The 17,423-nt window shown below is 42.3% G+C and overlaps 1 long non-coding RNA gene across 1 annotated transcript; it reads left to right on the top strand.

The window, feature by feature from the left end:
* The first annotated feature begins 3,851 nt into the window (after positions 1 to 3,851).
* LOC137522892 (uncharacterized) lies at positions 3,852 to 15,582 on the top strand. The gene is made up of 4 exons (XR_011022480.1): positions 3,852 to 3,990; positions 9,294 to 9,444; positions 11,861 to 11,897; positions 15,502 to 15,582. It is a non-coding gene; the product is annotated as an uncharacterized lncRNA (long non-coding RNA).
* The last annotated feature ends 1,841 nt before the right edge of the window (positions 15,583 to 17,423 follow it).

Below are 17,423 nucleotides of genomic sequence, written 5' to 3'. Positions count from 1 at the left end.
TGGTACAAAATATCGTTTAGAAAGTTTATAGTTGTATAAAATGTAAAGATATGTTTTTGGATCCTGATCTGAATAAATCATAAAAAGAAAAAAAAACAGTACTTAAACATTGTTTATGTAAAATCCATTTTAAATCATAATAATTATAATCATCATTGTGAATATACAAACGTTATTGTAAGTTTCCCTCTATAATTACAGAGAATAGCGTTTTAGCAATACAACATTTCATAGACATTATTTAATGATTTGAATTTGTAAAACATTATTGTAAACGAAATATTAAAATATACGGTAATTGTTTTATAAATGATATTTCAGATTAACGTTTACACCAGGCGCCCTTTTTTCCCGACGCCCTTTTTGCATGTACGCATCGCAGGCTACTGTGCATGCATGGCCTGGGCCGCGTGCCTCCTTGATTGCGCTCACATGACTGGGCGAGTGTTCAGGAAACCCCCTGCCCATGGGAGCGCGATTGAGGCACAACGGAGCAGACCAGAAAGTAATAGAGGGACCTGTAAGGCAACAGTGGGCTGGAAGAAGCCCCAGGTAAGTAAAATAAAACTTGCTCCCCCACCTTAGGCTTACTTTAAAGAGAGTCTGAAGCCTAAAAAATTCCTATTTTTACTGTGCAGTCCTGTTCAGCATTAACACCATAGCTGATACGCTGCATCCCCGTGGCAGAACGAGGTATTTATACCTCCAAAATTCCGGGGCAAAATTCAATGACATTCCAGGTCGTGGATTTTGCTGCCCAGGGGAGGCAGAGCTTAGCACTGTGGCTCTGCCTCTGCTCGCATCAATCTCTGCGTATCTCCGCCTCTCCCCACCCCTCTCAGTGAAAGAAGACTGAGAGGGGCGGGGAGAGGCGGAGATCGGCGGAGATTGACTGAAGCAGAGGCAGAGCTACTGCGCAAAGCTCTGCCTCCTCCAGGAAGTGGACACACACAAGCAATAGAACACAGCAATACATGCATGGCCAGTGAGAGAGGTCCGGGGCCCCTGGCCATCGTGCGAACCAATCGTGTGTTTTTAAACGTTTTTTTCCTCCAGGAAGTGAACAGAGGATTTTGGAGGTATAAATACCTTGTTCTGCTGCATATCAGCTATGGTGTTAATGCTGAACATGACTGCACGGTAAAAAGAGGTGTTTTTTAGGCTTCAGGCTCTCTATAAATAAATAGTAAACCGTTCATAGTGCACTACATTTTTCTTATGAAAACTATCCCTTTTTTTCTGTTGGGGGAGGGGGGGGGGGGGGCATACAATTCTGCTATCTGCTATCAAGTTTGCTCTGAAGTTTGTTTTTACCATGCTGAAGGATGGACGGGCAGCTCTAGAGAATTACCATGAGTAGCGCAGTTTCCCAGAAGAGCTTGATTAGCCTTTACAGATAATCCTACTAAGTTTATCCTGCTAACCCGTGTCTATAATCTCATCTCAGAGTGTCTTCTAAAGGACCCGTGTAAAGGGCAAGTGTTCTTTTGAAACATCTTCTGTTAAGCCAAATTCACAATACTATTGTTCACTTCTCTTTCTTTTTTTTTAGACCCCGGACAGCAAGACCCCTCTGGTTTTCTTTACATGAAATGTGTTACTGGACAGTATAAACTGCCACATACACTACTTGCAGGGGTTAGTGGTGCAGAAACTGGCGTTCTGACTATTGCCAGTACTTTACTTGTAAGTTGCTCAAAACAAACAAAACAAAAAACTAAAAACAATAGCCAACTGGCTCCTACCTATCTAACTCGGTCTAACTAAAGGTGCGTACACACCTGTGATTGATGTCACCCATTGGGAATCGATACCTGATCACCTTGGGCAACATTTCTAGTCCAGCCAGTACAAACGTGTGTGAGGATATATGTGGTGATGATGATATGTACGGTAATATGCAGAAAATAGCAGCCATATTGTATCTTGTGGAAGCCATATTTTCACCTTTTCTGCCTGTGTCATATGTGAATGTCTGCTCAAAGCCAGCTGGCTTCATGGAGTTCCTGTATGTAAATGTAAATTAATTTTGCATTCAGTTTCCAGCAGGAAAAGCTACCATTGTCTGCATTTGAATAGATCAATTACGTTGGATAGGCAAATGAACCTAGACATTCAATTAGGGACTGTCTACCTAGCCTCTAATTAGGAGATGGCTAATTAGTCAATAGCCAGTCAGGTCCTTACCTTTGATCTGCTAGGAAATACTGTCACCAATGTGTTTGTCACCTGTAACTTGGAGTAGGGAAGTCTTTTGATGTGTGTGCTAAAATACACTTTTACCTCTGGAAATTAGATCTATGGGGAGATGGGAAATGTCTGGAAAGTTAATTAAAACTAGTTTCTCCCCTTCCCAAAGAAATTGCAGCCTCAAGGCATATCTCCCAGCATAAAAGGCAGGGCCAGATGCCTAAAAATCATCTTCTCCTGAGGGTAGCGCATAGCTAGAGATGATCCTGAGTGAATCAGAAAATTTGTGTCCCTTCACGACCCAGTTAGACATTTGTGCTGGTAAAAGTTCAATTTCAGTTTATTCCCGTTTTATTTTATGCAAACTGTCTTGTGTATCTTTGTAACTTTTATTTTGTAATTTTTACTTTGTTTTTTGTAAATCTTGTGTATATATTATTTTCTGCATTGTTCAACTTTTTTCTGGAATATTAAATCGTTATTTATTAAGTTTGACTTCTGCTGTACTAAGCCAACGCTCATAGCCTACAGAGACTGCAGTGTAATTTACGTTACGTGTGTGTGTGTGTGTGTGTGTGTGTGTGTGTGTGTGTGTGTGTGTGGCGTTCTGTATTCGGCCTAAAGCGCAAAGCTGACCCGAATACGAAAACGCGGACTGCGTGCAGATCACTCGACAGCAGAGTGGGAATCGTGGAATTGTCTAGCAGCAGCTAGTGGTGCCAGTGAGAAGTGCTTTGGTGGCCACAGCCTTGTTGTAGCTTGACTAAGGCTGCTTCCCTCTCGATCTGATCAAACCCGCATTTTGGAATCGTATCTGCAGGTGTGCCGCGGGGCCGGTTCCTGACATGTGTCTGCTATGTAGCTGACAATGCATACTGTAGCTATGCAGAGTGATGAAGGAGCAGCACATACGTGAGGTCATGTGGTGGGTGGAGGAGTGGCATCTTCAAACAAGTTAGCCACAGATCAGGTGAGTGGATCCGCCGGGTGGATCCCTTGGGGTTGGGGTCAGTGGCTGCCGTACCCACGCGTGATTGTCGGCGGAGATGGTCGTATTGGTTATTTATGGTGCTCATGACCAAGCTGGAAATGTTTAAACTTCAATATCTAAGAGGCAGAATCAAATTATAGATACAGTTACTTTATAGTGTTCATTGAACGATATCAGGAAAAGCAAAAAATAAAGCAACATTTGATGGCTAAAAAAATTGGCTGAATTTTGTGTGAAAAAAAAACAAACAAACAAAAAACAATTGTGAAATACCTCTAAGCACATAAGTAAACATCCTAAACATCATTACGCGCATATGTGAGTGCTGTCCTCTGAAGGTTTTGGTGCAGCAGTGCTAGGTATAGAGGGGTTGAGGGGGCCAACATAAGTCTAGCCCTGGGGCACTTTAGCTTTGCCACTGAATGCAGCTTCTGGATTGGACAAGGCAAAGCTTGAGGGATTACAATGTCTACCACACAGTAATAACTTCAGTCCTGTTATTCTGTTGTTGTTGTTAGAGAATGATCCTTGTTTAGAGTAGCAAAATAAGCCCTAGGATGTTCCAGCTGTGTTACTGTGCTGACTGAGCATAGAACATGCCGCACAGATGTCTGTATTATGTTTCATTTGTAGAGCCAACATATTACACAGCACTTTGCAGGAGAAACCATCCACAACAATCCATGCCCCAGCAAAGGTCTAGCTGGACATTATAGATCAGTGACCTGTTCATAATTTGTTGTCAGACCAGGACCCGCCATGATCAGCTAGCCTGTATGTTGCATTTAAACAAGGAGATTCAACAGACTGTAAGCTAGCATGGAAGGGGTGTGATTTTGATCAGGGTGGTGTTGGTATGTCATAGTGTGTTGTTTTGAATGTGTTTCTGCCAAATCTCAGAAGTCTAACATGTGGTTTCAGTTACAATACTTTCACAACCCTGACTCTTCACTTTCTGTGTTATGGCATTTTTGTAGTTAAAGTGAGCTTCTAAGTCTCCAAATCCAACCTGAAAAGTACTAAGGTTGCATCTGAGCAGCCTTAAAGCGGACCCAAGCCAAACATGTTTTTAATTCAAAATATTTAGTTGCAACACTCTGACACATAGAACGATAAATAAACACTCCTTTAAGCCTATGAGCATTTCAGTGCATGCTTTTCACCCTTCTCTTTTCATAACTAGGGTTATACAGGTGGCAGCCATTACTTCTGAGCTTAGTAGGAGGTTTTAGATCATGGGTGTGTTTGTCATCAGCTACCCTCCCTCACAAGATGGCAGCCATGAGTTTGTTTACATGACATCACTCTAAGCGTAACATGTACGCTTAGAGGGATGTAAGGGGACGCAAGAGGCAGAAAAAGCGAGGCTTCCGAGAGAAGCGGTCGCTTTTTCTGCAGGGGAGAGGAATCAATCATCGGGCACCATGTCCTGATTGATTGATTCCTGGGCTAACGATCTGCGGCCGGTGCGCGGGAGAGCACATGGCCTTCTGGACGTAGCTTTTACGTCCAGAAGGCTTAAGTGGTTAAGCTGCTAAACTCATGAAATAAACCATTGTATCTATTCTCCTTCTCCTAAAATGACTTTTTAAGATATCCCACAGTTTTATTTTATATTTAAATCTACTCTTTAAGTTTTTACTGTTTTATTGCTTTTGCACTATGACACATTCATTGAAGTATGTCAGAGCTAAAATCTATAAACTCTGAACCTTTTTTATCTTTACTGCCCCCAGAAGCCATTTTCTGCTAGGAAAATGTTTTATAGTTGTAATTTCTTATCAGTGAGGGTCACACTGTAGTCTGACCCAGTCCTGATTCAGACAGGAACTGCCACTTACATACCTGATGTTTAACACTTTCAGGCAGATAAAGAAAAAAAGGAACACAGCATAGTTATTTGTGTGGTAGGCACTGTACATACCCATGTCTATCTCATCATGTCACATGTCACCTTGGGTATCCTTTTAATGAGTTTTCTCCTAGGAGATAATTTTTCATCTTCGATTTACACTAATTTTTCTAAACTTTGCAATTGAAAAAGTAACAAAAAGTAGGTTAACAGGTGGTATCAAAATTATTCTACGTATTTTCTTGCTTTCTAATGCTTTAAAAGGCATTTTATTGACAAGTTTGAAAATATTACCAAGGAGAAAAACTCAGGAGAGTTAAAAAAGTTAATTGCATATATCTTTGACACAGCTGCAGTAAATCACACCAGTTTTGTTTCCGTTAGCCTAAAAAAATCTGTGAGGGTGGAGTATGGATCGGTATTTAAGTCTGTGGGAGGAAGCCAGACAGCACAGAGGAAACCCACACACAGACCTTGCTGAAAGATTCACTGACAGAGAGAGGAAGACATGTGAACCTGGCTTGACATTACCTTTAGTTAAACTGCATCCAAATCCTGTGTTACCAGCAGAACCGCTACAAAATTGACTGTAGTTAATGTCATCGGCCACGGACATAAACCTGAGGCCCCTGGCTTTGCAAAGCAGCTTTATTCTTTTACCTTGTTTAAGTGTAGCAGTTAAAGAAGTTTATTCTATAGTTTAAAATGAATGTTACATTTTTTGTAGCTGTACACGATTCAACCAAAATGATATATTGTCCAGTTTTTTCTATAAAAATCGCTTGAAAAGAAAACTTGAGTGTTTTTTTTCGAGTAAGAAAAACGATTGAATTTCCTTAATTTTTCGATCATTTGATCTATTGGTCATGGTGATTTTTTTTTTTTTTTTTTTTAGAGTCTGGTAGATTTATGGTAGATTGGGTTTGATTTTTCAAACAATAGAATAAATCAAGGAAATTGATATAAAGAAAAAAAAAATCAAAAATGTGTATGGTGTATGAACACCTTATCGAGATAATTGAACAACTGACATCCTTGCTGTATCTAATGTCCCTGCCACAATATAGGACCACATGTACCACCGTGGCCTGCATGCTACTGTTCGGGCCCCAGACTGTCCTGGGCCCCATAAGGCAGCACTACTTGAACTGCCCTGACTGCGGCCCTGGGGCAAGCAGAGGTTGCGACTGCACCAGGGCCCTTAGACAAAAAAGGGCCCATGGGCCCTCCTCCAGTCCCTGCATTAGCTCTTTATTTGCGCTATAGTAGCAATGATCACCTCCATTTGTACTTTAATTAATGGTATTCAATAAAAAAAACCATTCCTTTTCCTTTCAACTCACACAGTGGCTGTCCTTACAAAAGCAGTTTTGGTGGTCTGTATAATATGATTATTATACATACAGTGCTAGGGAGGGAGGCTCAGTGTAAATTTTTCTCTTGGGTTCATGGCTTTGTAGCTTTGTCACTGTTGTTCAATGATCAATATGTACAAAAATATATCTAAATAGGGTGACATTTTACAAAGACATGCAGCCACAATTATGTTGCCCTAAACCAGCGATGGCGAACCTATGGCACGCGTGCCCGAGGCGGCACGTAGAGCCATCTCTGTGGGCACGCAAGCTATGTCCCACCGCCACCGCCGACGATCTGGCCGCACGCCTGGAGGGTTGGAGCGGGAGGTAGAGAGTGCCCGACTGGGAGCAGTGCTGGGGGGAGGGGAAGAGGCGACTATCATGTCACTGTATTCCTCCATAGTACTGCTGCTGCGGAAGAAACAGCTTCAAATTCACCTTCCTTGGCTCCGGACTCCATCAGACACTAGAGCTCCAGGTCTACGCTGTCTCCTTTACATTGGAGGGAGAGGGAGGGGAGGGAGTGGGGGTGACTGTAATCTGTCGGCCAGTATGTCATCAGCTGTCTGGAGGAAGAGGGGTGTTGATCTGTTGCCCAGTCTGTCATTAACTGTCGGGGGGGGGGGCACTTTGCGATAGCCAATCGACTTTTGGGCGGAAGTTTGGGCACTTGGTCCCCAAAAGGTTCGCCATCACTGCCCTAAACTGTTTACACTAGCATTTCACAAAATATTTAACTGTTCCTTGTAAGCAGGGGTTTTTCCACCTGTTTGAGGCCTCATTCACAGTGGGACGTTAAGGTGCAATGTTATAGGGGCAAAGTAACATCGCAAGGCTACGTTTAGTCTTTGCGCAGTTCACAATGCACACATTGAGTTGAGTTGTAATGTGTCAAGACGCACTGCATTCAGTGTGTCGTACATACAGTAAATGATTGATAGATATAATGGTAGCCTGTGACAGCACTTTTTGTGCGACTTTGCGTTGCATTAGCATTTTGTTGTGCGCCCTTAACGTCCCAATATAAAGCAACGTCCCATTTTGAATGGAGCCTGAAGGAAGCAAACATCAAGCCACTTAAAAAAAACATCTTTAGACCCAGATGCTATGAGCAGGTAAAGACCTGTCTTCAACCTCCTTTTACTAGGGAAAAGTTATTGAAATGACTTGAATACAGGTTCTCAGGAAATGTGGCTTCAAAATACACCACAGCTGTGAAAGAGCCCTCATCCAGATTTGCATGGCAAGAGACAGAGGTGAGTGTTCTTGGAGGCCGTTTTTGTCCAACCCTTTACCACTATAATATGGTTTGCCCTAGGGTTCAATATTTTCTCCTTTGCTGTTCACCATATACGTACTGTCACTTGGAAAAATTATCCAAAAACACGGTCCGACATATCATTGCCATGCTGGTCATCCGAGATTAGTGCCTGGTAGCAAAGTCACTCCAGTCTCTTTGTGCACAGGTTAGGTGCACGGATTGATGGGGAATTACCCCCCCCCCTCCCCCCCCCCCCGGGGAGGGGGGACCCCGATGACACAAGCAACAGCAGAACATTCAGCAAACAGTAATCTAGCCCCCCATGGATTTTTTTTCACATATTATTTGTTAATAGGACCTGTTTCCACTAGCAAAAGCGGTCGCAAATGCAATCACACTGCATTTGCATAAGCTGAATTTTCCACTTGCCGTAATTGTACCATGCAGCCGGCGGGAACAAAATGCAATTGCGCCTAGGAGACACAGTAAAACTTTCGGTAAATGCATAAAGTGTGGTATTTCAGTGGTAAGCATGCGGTTAATAAATACTAGGAGTCTTTAATTGTCATCCATAAGTTAGGATAGTCGTTAGAAGAAGTTTTTGTTTTTTGAGGGAGGAAAGGTGTATTTGATTATGTAGCAACATATGAAAAGTATATTTATAGGCATTCCCTAAATAAAAAAAAAAAGCCAATAAATATTTTGAGTTTTATTTCTACTATTCTTTTCTATTACACGGCCTGAATAGAAACTACTACTACTACTACGACAGCAATAGGGACTCCACTAAGACCTGGAACCCACTAGGAACGATTTTTCTGAGCGCTTTGTGATTTGAAAAGCTCTTGCTAATGTAATGCTACGGGTGTGATCCCACTGGAGCGATGTGATTTAATAAAAATTCCCCTTAGCATTGCATTAGCAAGAGCTTTTTTCAAATCACTAGCACTTAAAAAAGGCTGCTAGTGGGTTTGAGCCCTAATAACTGCAAAATGCATACAAATTGATTTTACCAGCAGGTACAGGCAGGTCTTAAACGGACTGGTAAATTATGTGCTAGCATGCCCCCTAATTTCCATGAGAATAGTGATTTTCAGTACAATGAATGCAAATTACGGCACAAATTACCGCATAATTTATTGCAAGCGGTAATTCATGACTACAATTTACCGCATGTAGTAAAACATGGCTAAAACCTACCAGAATTGCTAAATGGCATTAACGCATGCTGTACATTACCGTACATGGTAATTTGCTGATGTGTCAATATGCAAAGCTGCACCACACTCTAATACATCTACACTGTAATAAATCCAACTCCACAATGCCAATCCAAATCCTAAATAATATAAACATAGTCCCGTGGGTTCGCTGTCACACTATTCCAGTTTACGCTATATCAAGTTTTACTGTTTTTATGGTACAGATTTCATAAGAAAAATATGTTATAATTCAAACCACACTGGTCCTTTCTATCCTGGTTCATTTTCCTTTATATTAACATTTCAAAATTAGAACTATATCAATTTAAAGGATGGGAATAAAGTTTAGAGTCAATCAAACACATTTTTCATTAGAGAAATGCAAATATTTACATAGAAAGAGGGACAAAGTCCCCTCTCTCTCTCTCTCTCTCTTCAGAAGCACATGGTCTCCTGTACCTCTGTACGGCGCTGTTGCCACCTAGAGGATACAGCCTGAATTCCAACATTCAGGTTTGCAGCATTGTTGGGCCAGGTGGGAAGTGAGGAGGAGAGCCAGGAAGACAGCTGGGTGCAGAGCAGCCGATAAGGTTTGGGAAGAACACTGTTATATACATTTTTTATTTTTCAGGAAAACTGATTGTTTAATCGAAATTGGGGTAAAATTGAACAGAAAATTGAAACATAAATTTGTACATTTCTGTTCCAGTCCGGTCCTGTCAGTTTTGTATCAGTTTTCTATCAGTTGGAACTGTACACCTTTTATGTGTGAACACACTGATAGAAAACTGATACAAAACTGACAGGATAGGACTGGAACAGAACTGTACAACTTTTATTTGTGAACCCTGTCTAATTGTACTATTTCCTCAGTTCTTCTCAGTAAAAGAGACAGTTGTAGGAACAGTGAAAAAGTAAGCCGTTAAAATCAGATAGAACTGACAGCTTTTGGAGTAGTCCTTCTTCTCATAGGAGATGCTCAGTGTTTTTTATGTTTTCAAAAGCATTTCCTGAATGGCAGTTGCTAAGTCTAACTGCCAAAATAGTGTGCAAACGAGTAGGGAGGCTGGCTGGTATCTAAGGCCCTGTTCAGACTGTCAGCGTTTTTAGAACGCGTATCAATTCAAAGAAATGCAAGTTGAAAAACGCACACGTTTTTCTTGTATTCAAATGCATTTTCTATTGCGTTTTGCACACACACACGTGACCCGGAAAAAAAAAAATTATGGAAACCACAGAGAGAAACGTCCGCTAAGACGCAATAGTACGCGGTTTTGATACGCGTCCATAGACTTTCATTGCGTCCGTTTCTGTGCGTGACGCACAGAACTGCTTGCAGCACTGCGGAAGAGAAACGTATGCGTCTCATACGCATACAGGTGAACGAGGCCATTGGAAAACATTAGTAGCCGTTTTTATGCGTAAAATCTTTCTGTATGCGTTCTGTAAAAACGGCTAGGAACGCACATAGTCTGAACAGGGCCTTACTGTTCTGGCAGTTAAACTGCCGTTCAGGAAATGCTTTTGAAAACAAAGAAAACCCAGAGAGTCCCCCATGAGGAGAAGGACTAGTCCAAAACCTGTCAGTACTGTCAGATTTTAAAGAGACACAGAAGCGAAAAACTAAAAAAAATGATGATATAATAAATTGAATGTGTAGTATGGATAATGATTAGGATATTAGTAGCAAAGAAATATTCTCATATTTTTATTTTCAGTTATATAGTGCTTTTTATAACATTGCATCATTCTCCAATATTTTCAGTTTACACACTACTCAGCATTCTAAATGATTTTACAGAGCAGCCCAGTGAACTATTGACCTGTCCTCTGCAGAGAAAAAGAAAATATTGACTGACAGTTGAGATAACAAGCTTCAGAACACACAGCTCTCTGTGACTTTTAAAGTTGTGGAGCTTTTGCATTAATAACAAGTGGGGTGTTTCTTAACTCTTCCTGTACTGGAAACCATGTTAGACTCATATATCTGCTCCTAATGTTTTATTTATTAGCTGTACTACACATACAAATCATTATATCATAATTTATTTTCCGCTTCAGTGTCTCTTTAACTGATTACTTTTTTCGCTGTAGTGTTCCTTTAAGAAGAGACTGCTTGGAATGGCTCTTTCTACCACTCCCAGTGTGTACAATATATACAGAAATGGTCAGCACATCAATTTCCCCAGCACACCTTCTTTATTGTGTCCTGGAGGCCTTACTGTTACTGATAGTGCTTCCTCCAGCCCCATGAGGTGTGTGCGCTCCCTCAACGTTTTCCCCGGCCCCTCCGTTATCCCAGTATGGCCTCCGATATCTTCCACAGTCGGGGTGTTCCGTACCGGAAGCCATCCTGGGACAACCAAGCGGCCGGGGAGGACGGTGGGTTAGCCCACGATCCTCATGGCGCTGGTAAGTATAAATAGCCCCTAATCACTCATCTTAGGTTCCCTTAACCCTCCTGGCGGTTTATAAAAAATCCGCCAGGGGGCAGCAAAGTCTTTTTTTTTATTTATTTTTTCATGTAGCGAGACAAAGTCTCGCTACATGATAGCCGCTGCTCAGCGGCATCCCCCGAACGGGATCTCCTGGAGGGCTTCCCCCGTCGCCATGGCGACGGGCGGCATGACGTCACCGACGTCATTGGGAGACCCGATCTACCCCTCTGATTGGCCAGGCAGCGCACGGGGTCTGGGGGGGGCCTCGCGGTGCAGGGAGCGCCGCGTAATCTGTGCGGAGCGGCGGCGATCAGAGGGCACACGCAGCTAGCAAAGTGCTAGCTGCGTGCTGCAAAAAAAAAAAAATTATCAAAATCGGCCCAGCAGGGCCTGAGAAATCCCCCTGCGCGGCATAGCCCGTGTTCAGCACGGGCTTACCGCCAGGGAGGTTAAGTAAGTTGGTAATTACAGCATTCACATATACTGTATTGAGATAGTAAGTGTATCTTTAAACATTAAACAGCCAAACAATCAATGCTATTTAATGATTTGTACTTTTTTTTTTCAGGTTAATAGATTGTTAGACTGGGACTCTACTCAAATCGGTGAGTACACACAGATTGAAAAGTGTGTTGTGAGCCAATGTGATTATGGGTGGCATATGGAAGGCATGGTGAGGACACATTGACAGGAGTGCAGCAGAAATGGATCCATACAGCTTATAATGCAAATGGCCAAAAAAAGTAGAAGATGTGTAAGGGCTCGTTTCCACTGTTGCGGTGCGGAATCGCTTGCATTCCACCGCAGACGAAGTCGCATGCAAGTGCGATTCCGCATGTGGTTTTGCCACGATTTCGCATGCGATTCCGCATAGGTAAGGGTATGTGTGAATTTAACCATGTCACTGCCTGTGTAAATTAACATTATACCTATGCGAAATCGCATGCGACTTCGCGGCAAAAACCGCATGCTCAACCCGCATGCGGTTTCCCTATTAAAAGCATTAGCGGCGATTCGTGTGCATTCCTCTCGCACGCGAAATCTGACGGCTCTACCGTGCAGATTTCTGCCGCACAAAAAAACGCTCCCGCAGCCGCACAAGTGGAAACAGCCCCATCCACTTGCATTGCCTATGCGAATCCGCATGCGGACACCGCATGCAGATTCGCTATAGTGGAAACGAGCCCTAAGGCTTGACTGGATAGTGTGCTAGTTAAAGGGAATGTCTACTTACCTGGGGCTTCCTCAAGCGCACGGCAGCCGTCCTGTCCCTGAGCGAGCACCGCTGGTGATTTTACTGAACAGCAGGTTAAATGTCAATTCACTAAAGGTGGCCACCCACCATTCAATTTTTTAAATATCTGTTCAATTCAAGAATAGCAATACATTTTTCTGACTGATTGGAACAATTTAAAAATCTGACCAATGTACCACACACCTATGTTCAATTTTTTTCCCAATCATGAATAAAATAATTAAAAGCTCAGAAAAATTTGTTTTGAACTGTACATCAAGTAACTGACAATGCATCACGCACCATACAATTCTTTATAAAGTCGGTCTGAAATTTCCAATATGTCCAACCAATCTCCAACAATCGAAAATAAACTAGAAATTGGATTGGATTTATCGATCAAAAACAAAGAAGTTCTCAATTTTTTGGGACAGCTGATCGAAATTATAGAATTGGTGAAACATTGGATCTTTTAATTGTATAGTGTGTGACCACCTTAAAGAGAATCTGTACTCTGTAATTCTTACACTAAAAAGCATACCATTCTTTTCACTATGTTCTCCTGTGCACCTCTGTGCTGTTTCTGCCACTCCCAGCTGCAATCCTGGCTTGTAATTAACAGTTTTAGGCAGTGTTTACAAACAAAAGACATGGCTTCTAACCAGAGTATGATAGGCTGAGAACAGCTTACTGTGTGACTCATGCAGAGCTTGGAGAGGGTGTGTAAAGCTTCTGCCAATGACAAGCAGTGCTGCACATTCCACACATTCCAGCCTTAGCCCAACTGAGCCGACAGAGGAAAGAAGATAAGATGTATTACAGAGACAGTGCAACTAGAAAAGGCTGCAGTAAGACAGACCACATTAGAACAGGCATAGGAACTTATAGGATAGAAGAAATAAGGCTCAAAATTTTGTTACAGAGTCTCTTTCAAGTGGACCCAAATTAAAAATACAAGATTTCAGAAATAAAATCTATTTTCTAACTTATAATAATAAATAGCAGCCTTTTTTCAGCTGCATGATGACAAATATAAAATATTTTACATTTATTGGAGGAACCCCTCCCTTCCTTTCATATTGCCGGGACAGAATTCGGCAGACTGGTGGAGGAGATTAAAAAAAAAAAAAACACTGGCTGCTACTGATGATGTCACAGGGGAGATGATCTCAGCTCGTGTGAGGTTTCACATAGACGACGCTCCTGTGAGGGAGGGTAGCTGATGACAAACACACCCATGATCTAAAACCTCCTACTAAGCTCAGAAGTAATGGCTGCCACCTGTATAACCCTAGTTATGAAAAGAGTAGGGTGGAAAGCATACACTGAAATGCTCATAGGCTTAAAGGAGTGTTTATTTATCTTTGTATGTGTCAGAGTAGTGCAACTAAATATTTTGAATTAAAAAAATGTTTGGTTTGGGTCTGCTTTAAGGCTGTTACGGCATGGAAATTTAAAATGACTAGTGAGGTAAATTACAGATTTTTGTGGTAAATTCTTCAATCAGGGGTGTAGCAATAGCCATTGCAGCTGCTATGGGGCCCTGGAGCAGAGGGGGCCCAAGAGGTACATGATGTATTCATTATTAAATTTCTTATGTACCTTCACCCTCTGACTATCAGTGCCCATGGACTTTATGCAGTGCAGATTGCACAAGAATGTAAATTGCCCCATTAACTCATATCCATAGGGTAGGGGGCGGGGCAGGTGGCATTGCTAAAGAGTGCCTAAATCTAAGAGCCCCATGAAAGTTTTGCTATGGAGCCCCATGATCTCTAGCTATGTCACTGACCTCAATTATTGTCATTTCATAAAGATTAGTTCATTCGGTAAAATAAGAAAAAATTTTCTGTATTTAAGACCAGGGCACCCAAAGACATTTTTTGAGACTACAACCGCACATGAAAAAAACACCTTGATAAGTGCCTCAACAGATAATATATAAATCAATATAACAAAAAGAAAAGAGCATCTGTACAGAGGACTCTGAAAAATCACCATAGTAAACAATATGTGACTTCAATGTAACAATATCTTTATTAGGGACATCCAAAAACAATTTCCACTAGCAATCGCAATTGCTAAACGCTAGCGATTGTGCCTTGTCACTAGGGATGCTCAAATCCGAATTCGGGTGAAACCCGGATAGTTGCTATCCGGATTTCACCCAGATACCTGTGCGGGCTGGACGGGGGGTCAATCTTACCTATCTGACGTCTTCTTCGGTCCGTCCCTCGGCGCCTCCCACGATGCGTTCCACACGGCGGTCACGTGAATACAAACACTTCCTCCTTCCGGGTTGAAGGAGGAAGTGTTTGTAGTCACATGATGCGCGTGGACCGATGAACTACTGCAACTCCCTGTTCATCGGATCTACAGATAAGGTTCTGCGCCCCTTACAGCTAGTACAGAATGCTGCAGCCAGACTCCTAGCCAATGCCCCCCGCAGCTCACACATCACCCCAGTACTGCAAAATCTTCACTGGTTGCCAGTAAAATGGACAATCAATTTTAAGATCTGCCTGCTGACATATAAGGCCCTAAACCACATGGGACCCAAATACATAGCGGATCTGTTGGAACTTTATGCCCCTCCACGCACCCTCCACTCTGCCAACAAGATGAAGCTGGTTATTCCCAGGATACACTTAACATTTGGTGCTTGGGCCTTTTCCTATGCAGCCCCTACTTTATGGAACTCGCTTCCACAATCAGTGCGAGAGTCTCCTTCTTTGGACAGCTTTAAAAAAAAGGCTAAAAACCCACCTCTTTTCCCGAGCCTTTGAGACTGCATAATGCAGGTCACAGCGCTTTGAGTCCACAGGGACAAAAGCGCTATAAAAATATTATTGTTATTGTTTGTAGATTCGCTTCAAACCCCCTTTAAGTACCACATAAGAGAAATATTATACTGTACAAAATGTCAGGTTAATAGAATTCACAAAGCTATAACATAACCTGTCTCTTTTTTACAGGATCTGTACTGAAACCCTTTGTACCTCCAAGCTGTTCTGTCTACAAAGATCTCCTCTGTAGTTAAAGTACTCCTGAATAGAGATGCTCAAATCCATATTCGGATGAAATCCAGATAGTTGTTATCCGGATTTCATCCAGTTAAATGAAATCACCTGTGCGGGGTGGGCGGGGGGTTAATCTTACCTATCGGACGTCTTCTTTGGTCCGTCTCTCGGTGCCTCCCACGATGCGGTCACGGGAGTACAAACACTTCCTCCTTCAACCCGGAAGAAGGAAGTGTTTGTAATCACATGACCGCCGCGTGGACTGCATCGTGGGAGGCACCGAGGGATGGATATAAGAAGACGTCAGATAGATAAGATTAACCTCCCCGCCCACCCCGCACAGGTGATTTCATTTAACTGGATGAAATCCGGATAACAACTATCCGGATTCCATCCGAATGTGGATTTGAGCATCTCTACTCCTGAACTGTTTAAAATGACCTGTGAAAAAAAACTCAAGGGCAGCATCACTTACCTACTCAAGATTCCCCTTGCCATGTTATCGGGCACTCCAGGTCTCCCATACAGCTGAAATTCCATCGTTTAAATATCGGCACCCGCACAGCAATGTATTTATACATTTGTGTAGATTTATATACATACATACATACATGATTGTATATTACATGTATAAATAATACATGTTTGAGCATATTAGCAACAATTGAGCATACAGTGGCTTGCAAAAGTATTCGGCCCCCTTGAAGTTTTCCACATTTTGTCATATTACTGCCACAAACATGCATCAATTTTATTGGAATTCCACGTAAAAGACCAACACAAAGTGGTGTACACGTGAGAAGTGGAACGAAAATCATACATCATTCCAAACATTTTTTACAAATAAATAACTGCAAAGTGGGGTGTGCGTACTTATTCAGCCCCCTGAGTCAATACTTTGTAGAACCACCTTTTGCTGCAATTACAGCTGCCAGTCTTTGAGGGTATGTCTCTACCAGCTTTGCACATCTAGAGACTGAAATCCTTGCCCATTCTTCTTTGCAAAACAGCTCCAGCTTAGTCAGATTAGATGGACAGCGTTTGTGAACAGCAGTTTTCAGATCTTTCCACAGATTCTCGATTGGATTTACTGTAGATCTGGACTTTGACTGGGCCATTCTAACACATGGATATGTTTTGTTTTAAACCATTCCATTGTTGCCCTGGCTTTATGTTTAGGGTCGTTGTCCTGCTGGAAGGTGAACCTCCGCCCCAGTCTCAAGTCTTTTGTAGATTCCAAGAGGTTTTCTTTCCAAGTTTGCCCTGTATTTGGCTCCATCCATATTCCCATTAACTCTGACAAGCTTCCCTGTCCCTGCTGAGTAGATGCACCCCCCGAGCATGATGCTGCCACCACCATATTTGACAGTGGGGATGGTGTGTTCAGAGTGATGTGCAATGTTAGTTTTCCGCCACACATAGTGTTTTGCATTTTGGCCAAAAAGTTCCATTTTGTTCTCATCTGACCAGAGCGCCTTCTTCCACATGTTTGCTGTGTCCCCCACATGACTTGTGGCAAACTGCAAAGGGAGTTCTTATGCTTATCTGTTAACAATGGCTTTCTTCTTGCCACTCTTCCATAAAGGCCAACTTTGTGCAGCACACGACTAATAGTTGTCCTATGGACAGATTCCCCCACCTGAGCTGTAGATCTCTGCAGCTCATCCAGAGTCACCATGGGCCTCTTGACTGCATTTCTGATCAGCGCTCTCCTTGTTTGGCCTGTGAGTTTAGGTATATGGCCTTGTCTTGGTAGGTTTACAGTTGTGCCATACTCCTTCCATTTCTGAATGATCGCTTGAACAGTGCTCAGTGGGATGTTCAAGGCTTTGGAAATCTTTTTGTAGCCTAAGCCTGCTTTAAATTTCTCAATAACT

Source organism: Hyperolius riggenbachi, chromosome 6 (assembly GCF_040937935.1).
Source record: "Hyperolius riggenbachi isolate aHypRig1 chromosome 6, aHypRig1.pri, whole genome shotgun sequence".
In the NCBI taxonomy this organism is placed as follows: Eukaryota; Metazoa; Chordata; class Amphibia; order Anura; family Hyperoliidae; genus Hyperolius; species Hyperolius riggenbachi.
This window is presented reverse-complemented; position numbering and strand designations above follow the sequence as displayed.